Genomic DNA, 7006 nt, shown 5'->3' with positions numbered 1-7006 from the left:
TTAAATTATCGGTTTTCTGTATTTTTTTTGATACATATATATATTTTTTTCACAGTTTATTTATGTTTTAGAATTGCATTATGGGATCTTGATCTTTCTTTCAACAACTTTTAACCCTGAAAAGTTTGAAAAAGTGACTTTTATGAAAATGTTTAATAGTAAAGTGGTATATTGTCTGTGTTGGTGTTGTATATTGCGATACGAAAACCTTGTAATAAACTGCCAGTACATTTTATGTTATTTTACAGATTTTTTTTTCTCTATACAGTGGGCCCACATTATTCGTGGGAGTTGCATTCTAAAAAATAACCCAAGTAAGAGAAATCCAACCCAGGCTCATTCTGGAAACGTAGCCATGCGGACGTTTCTGGAGACCGCGAAATACGTCCTGGGACATACGTATTTGTGGAGTTTTTGTGAGTTTTTGCTGATTGAGCGCGAACGGCGCTCATGAGAGGCATTCGAGACTTGAAAAATCGTGCACAGCGGTCTCTCACGAGCTTGGGTTGGAGAAATCCATGTAGTAGTCAGTTTTAATTTTAATTCATTCATTCATTCATTCATTTATTGTCTTTTCGGCTTAGTCCCTTTATTAATCTGGGATTGTCACAGCGCAATGAACCGGCAACTTGTGCAGCACATGTTCTACGCAGCGGATGCCCTTCCAACTGCAAACCAAAACGGGGAAACATCCATACACATATATACACTACGGACAATTTAGCTTACCCAATTCACCTAGACTGCATGTTTTTGGACTTGTGGGGGAAACTTGAGCACCCGGAGAGGAAGCCCATGTAAACATGGGAAGAATAGGTAAACTCCTGAGCTGAGGCTTGAACCAGCGACCTTCTTGCTGTAAATCAAACGTGCTACCCACTGTGCAAATTGACACAAATAAATAAGTTAACAAATGTAGGTGGATTGAAAATAAAACAGTTAAGTTCCCCCAAAACAAATGTCAAGAATTGTTTTTTTTTTTTTTCAGCTCATTTTAAATAATTAGTTTAGGGCAGCAGGAGTTTGTTTAATTTGCTGTGTTTATTGTTTTGAGAGCACTTACAAGCATTTGGAAAAAGTGTGAAATCTATTGGGGAGGGCAAATTTTTTTAGAACCACTCGTTGGATATTGCACTTTTAAACTCATGTAATATTTACAAAAATGCGACCAGGTGTACTTCTTTTTTTAAGAGCCTTGGTTGAAAAACTGCAGCTGTTTGACAAGAGTACATTCATAAACATATTTATACTAAAAAGTAATGAAGGTTTGGATCTGCAGGAGGAAACTCTGGCTGTGCAGACATCATGATGAAGCAGCACAGTGTGATTGTGTAATTGAATGTTTATTGACTGGCCATTGCAGTGAGTTTGTGGACGCACACAGTAAGATTCCAGCAATTGAAGCATAATACAGCTCTAACAAGCTTCACTGCTTCCCTCGACGCTTCTCTCTTCATCAGCTACATGAGCAAATGTTCACTTTATATAAGCGATCAATTAATCTCTGAGTGAGGGGCAGAACAGGGGCTCATGGAAACACTTTTACCTTTTATATCCAAATAAACAACACCGCAGTACTCGAAACACACACACTGGTGACCCCATTTTGTGTGTTAAATTAAATTGGCAAAAATGATTTAAATGATTAACAAAATGCTATTGATGATAACCAATACTGATTGTTATTGAGTGTATATGTTACTGAGTGTATTTTTACATTTATACAAAATATGATACAGGCAGTGGAATGGGGAAAAGGGCAAGTTTATGAGACAAATTGTCTCTTATACAGTATATACAGAGGATGGACAAATTGAAACGCCTGGTTTTAGACTACAATAATTGATTAGGATGGCTTAGAGCCTCCTTTTGCGGCCAATACAGCATCAATTTGCCTTGGGAATGGCAGATACAAGTTCTGCACAGTGGCCAGAGCCAGTCTGACCCATTCATCTTGCAGAATAGTGGCCAGCTCACTACGCAATGCTGGTGGAGGAAAACCTGACTTCTCCAAAACACCTCAAAGTGGATCAATAATGTTAAGATCTGGTGGCTGTGCAGGCCATTGGAGATGTTCCACTACACTTTCATGTTTATCAAACCACTCTGTCCCCAGTCATGATGTGTGCATTAGTATCATCCTGATTCATGGCAAACAGCATGGCATTTTTTTTTTTTAATATGTATTGTTCTTACGTGCAGGCAGCTTTTATGCCTTGCTAGATGTGATATTATGATGATGATAAAAAAAATAAGAATAATAAATGTTATGCATTTGGCCCAATTGGTGATGGCCGCCTGATTTCAAGATGGGCCGACCCAATCCGAGGTTACCCGGACGTAATCAAAATCTGGCAAGAATGTCATATTATTTCACCATCTGTAGACCAAAATAAATAGTAAATGTCCATGTCCATGGGTGGGTTGTGTCGGGGTGGTAATGTGGGCTGATGTGGCTACAGTGCCAGGGCTGAATTTTTGTCCCAGTCCGCACCCATCTAACATCAGTTTTGGGACTAGGGAATGCCATAATATCGTAGCCCAAACTATCACTGCTCCACCCCCATGCTTTACTCTGGGCGAGCAACAGTCTGGGTGGTACTCATCTTTGGAGCTACTCCTCACCATAACTCTCCCGGATGTGGAAAAGACAATGAAAGTGTACTTATCAGAAAACAGTACATTTGTTTATTTGTTTATTAATTAATTAATTAATTAATTAATTAATTCATTCATTCATTCATAATCATGCAAGATGCTTCCAAGACACAAGATGTAAACACAATGGACCCAGCCATCTGTCAAAACACTTGTTTAATAATATAGAAGTAGAATACGTTTAATAAAATTAGTGCAATATTTGCCTTCTTATATGAATATTTTCTGCAAAGATGTAGTCTAGTCATGTGCTTTACAATTACAAACATATTAACAACTTGGAGTGGACCGTCTTTAACCAGTGCCATCACATTTTTAGGAGCCTGGCTTAAAATATAATGATGTGCAAACCATGGTTCGTTTGCCAATTGACAGACATGAGGTCTGAAATAAAGATATGGCCATCATAAAAAATCCTGATGAGACAATCATGAGTAGCCTATTTAATTTCCTTTGCACTTTAAGGTTGAATACCACCCTGCTATCAGTTCAGTACTGTATGCTCACTATGTTAAATAACTGTTCCATGCTGGTCATGTCTTTATTGTGTTAAAGCATTCTGTGTAGTACTGTGGAACACTGCAGTGTCACACGTGATAACGTTCATTCACTCACGCATTCTTTGTAGCCACATCTGTAAATGTCTATGAAACTGACGTATTTCCATGTGCATGTTAATTAATTGGTGCTTGACTTCAAATCAATTGCCTTCGAAGCACTTCTTTTTGCATTCTTTGCAATTAGGACTGGGTGGTATGATATATATTGTTAAGATGGAATGAAATATGTACCGTAATTTCTTATTTAAATTCTGCGTATACCTGTGAAATGTAAATAAGTGGCCGTGGGCCATGTGTGCTTCATGGGAAAATGACAGTGTTGCAGTTGTTTCATATTATTAGCAAGAAATGAAAGCTTAGTTTTAATATCTACACAAGATTTGTATTAATTTCTGTATTTTTATATTTTTTAACGTGTTTACATATTTATCATTTCATATTTAAGTTTTCTTTTCCTGTTTCTTACTTGGCAAATATTTGATATCTGTGAGAAGATGATACGCAAGAGTGGTTTTGAGGCGTTGCGCCACGCTCTTTAAATAGCAAATGCATTAGCGCTCATATGTGCACCCAGAGGCATTCTGGTCTAAAAAGGAAGGCATTCTGAGGCGCACTGCTGGCTCGTTGCTATTTTGTGAAACTATAATAGATTTTTTATTAGACCAAAACAAACCCGGTCTAAAGTCCAGCGCCTCGCTTACACACTGTTTAATACACACAAGATGTAGAGAAATGTGCAAATATCTTTACATATGAAAAAAAATTAAAATATTAAGGATATATATAGGATATAAATATAAAGGATTAAAATATTACAAAATTTATTATTTTCTAGCCTACATAAATATGAAAAATCACTGCTTTTATGTCTTCTTCATCTCGGGAGGCTTTTTCAGTTCATTCATAACAATTTGCTTTTGTATAATGTTATTATTATTAGCAGTATTATTGATTATATCCATATTTATATTTGTTTGTTTAAAAACAATCTTTGCCCACCTGCAGGTTTTAGACCATATGGGACACAGCATGTGTTTTAGGATATAAGTGTGGTTTTGTGACCACACTTCGTTATTATTGTTTATTTATTCGTTTGCTGGAAATTACATCTGAATTTAGAAATAGTTTTGAAACGAATATTTGCGCTTAACTAACTAAATTACTTATTTATAGGCTAATTGATGTCTGTGCGTAAAGGTTTCCCTATCCACAAGAGCCAAAGTGAAAGTAGATCGATTATCTCTCATTCTCGCGCTGTAGATGCTCTGTTTAACTGTTTTCTGTAAAAAAAAAAAAAAAAAAGAAAAAAAAAAACTGTTAACTGTCTGCTAGTGAAATGCTCAGTTTTTCCACTTACACTTACTTTACGTCATATAAATAGCAAATGCGCTTACGGTGCGACGCAACTGGCTCTTAAAGGGAATGGGAGATGAGACTCTGATTGGTTTATTCTCCAAACACACCTATAACTCATTAAGAAAATAAACTCAACCATTTTAGACCATGCGCCACGGTGTAAAGCGGATTTTCCCACCCTTAATTTAGCAAATATGGATTTTGACACACCCTGAATGCGTTTGCACCTTGCACTATTCGTTTTCTGACTGTCAAAATAGAGCCCTTTATGTTTACTATATTTATAAGGTTAAAAATAAAATACAAAATAATTTATTAAGATCAAGTACTTTCCTTAAATAGTCAAGCTTATTTATTATATAAAGAACTTTGGGAATTGTCTGGAATAACCACCTTTAAAATAAATAAATAATAATAATAATAAAAAAAAAAAAAAATATATATATATATATATATATATATATATATATATATATAATATAATTGTGAAATATAGTTTGTAAAAAAAATAGTCATACTTGCAATACATTTGCTGCTTCACAAACTGTCAGACAAACTGTGCAATGCTTGTGTGTTAAGTTTTACTGGTAAATCCAAAGGGGATATGAATGTCAATAACACACTGAAACCTGAGTCTTTCCCTCCTGAGCGGTTACCAGTTAACAGCAGTCATTGGGGAATTACTGTTCAAGATGACGCAAGCATAACACTGACAGAAAGAACAACAAGAAAACACAAAAGCTCTCTGTGTTGCTGATCTGTTAATAATTCAGACAGAATTAATTGTTTTCAGGCGTGCTATTAAAATATTCCTTTTATGCACAAGTTTTGGTGTTAATTAATAGATCATCATTAAAATCTTACAGATGGCACTGCAAATATGCAGTGTTTTATAGATGATAGGGTTTTGCAGTTTATTTTTATTTTCTCATTTCTTGTGTGGGAAGTAATTTTATGCATGATGTGTTGTTAATGATAATACAAATAAAATGTTGCACATCTTACTATCTTTTATTTTCTAAATAAAAATATTGTACTTTTTTACAACACAATCAAATAAAAATACTGATAAATTAATAAACCTCTCATTAACAAATATGCCTAAATATTGCCTTAATAATGCCTAAATAATAATAATAATTATAATACATAAAATGACTAAATTAATAATAATAATAATAATAATAATAATAATAATAATAATAATAATAATAATATTAATAATAATAATAATAATAATATGACTAAATTAATAATAATAATAATAATAATAAATAAAATGACTAAATAAATAAATCAATAATAAATAATAATATTAATAATAATAATAATTATTATAATAATAAAATAGTAATAAATAAAATGATTAAATTAATAATAATAATAATAATAATAATAATAGTAATAAATAATATGATTACAACAACAACAACAACAACAACCTAACTAACTAACCTACTAACTAACCAACTAACTAACTAACTAACTAACTAAATAAATAAATAAATAAATAAATAAATAAATAAATAAATAAATAAATAAATAAATAAATAAATAAACAACAATAAAAACGTTAATAAATATTCTAATAAATATTTTGGCATTTGGACATTTAAAAAAAAATCATCAGGATCAGCATCAGGTGACTTTATTATGTATAAACACCTATGAAAATTAAGTGGAGCTCAATCTTAATGTGACCCGCTTAAACAAGTAGCAGATTACTGTTACCACTGTGGTTACAAATGTGCTTGAAGTGCATAGTTAACCCAGTGACTCTGCCATTCATTTCCTGAAGGTAACCTTGAACATCCCACTCGACTCAAGTGTTTGCTAATGCTCGCAACCCTCTTATGTAGGCACTTGTTTAATAAGGCCTCAAATCATTAATGAAAATGTCCTTCGATTGTCTCTCCTAAAAAGTCAGAGTTGCCAGATTCTTAAAAAAAAATAAATTCCTTATCTAAAAGCAGTGTAAGAAAAATCCATTACATCCAAATAACAAACCATCTCTAACCTCAGATTAGAGTGAATTTGATACCACAAACCAAAAGCAATTATATCTCTTATGATAGAGTAACATGCAATCTGCGGTATCTGATTCTGTATCCCATCTTTAGGTCTATTTACAGTATATACTCATGTAAATGTGTGCAAATACATTCAAGCTTGACTGTATACATTTATTCAGTTTTTATTAAATGAATTGCATCTAAAATAAATAAATAAATAAATTAATCAATAATAAAGAAATAAATTAATTGATTATTAATGACAACAACAGCAACTACTACTATAATAATGTTAATAATAATAATAATAATAAATATAATAATAACAAAAACAACAACAACAATAGCAGCAGCAGTAGTAGTAGTAGTAGTAAAATAATAATAATAATAACTTAAAATAAACAATTGCTCTCTAAAACA

The 7006-nt window shown here is 32.7% G+C and overlaps 1 protein-coding gene across 4 annotated transcripts in view; it reads left to right on the top strand.

Annotated features, from left to right (window-relative positions):
* The window catches only part of fstl5 (follistatin-like 5), a 389212-nt gene that overhangs the window by 126692 nt on the left and 255514 nt on the right, over window positions 1-7006 (top strand). The window lies entirely within an intron of this gene.

This window comes from Danio rerio, chromosome 14, assembly GCF_049306965.1.
Source record: "Danio rerio strain Tuebingen ecotype United States chromosome 14, GRCz12tu, whole genome shotgun sequence".
NCBI lineage: Eukaryota > Metazoa > Chordata > Actinopteri > Cypriniformes > Danionidae > Danio > Danio rerio.
The sequence above is the reverse complement of the archived record's forward strand: the minus strand, read 5'-3'. Positions and strand labels throughout refer to the sequence as shown.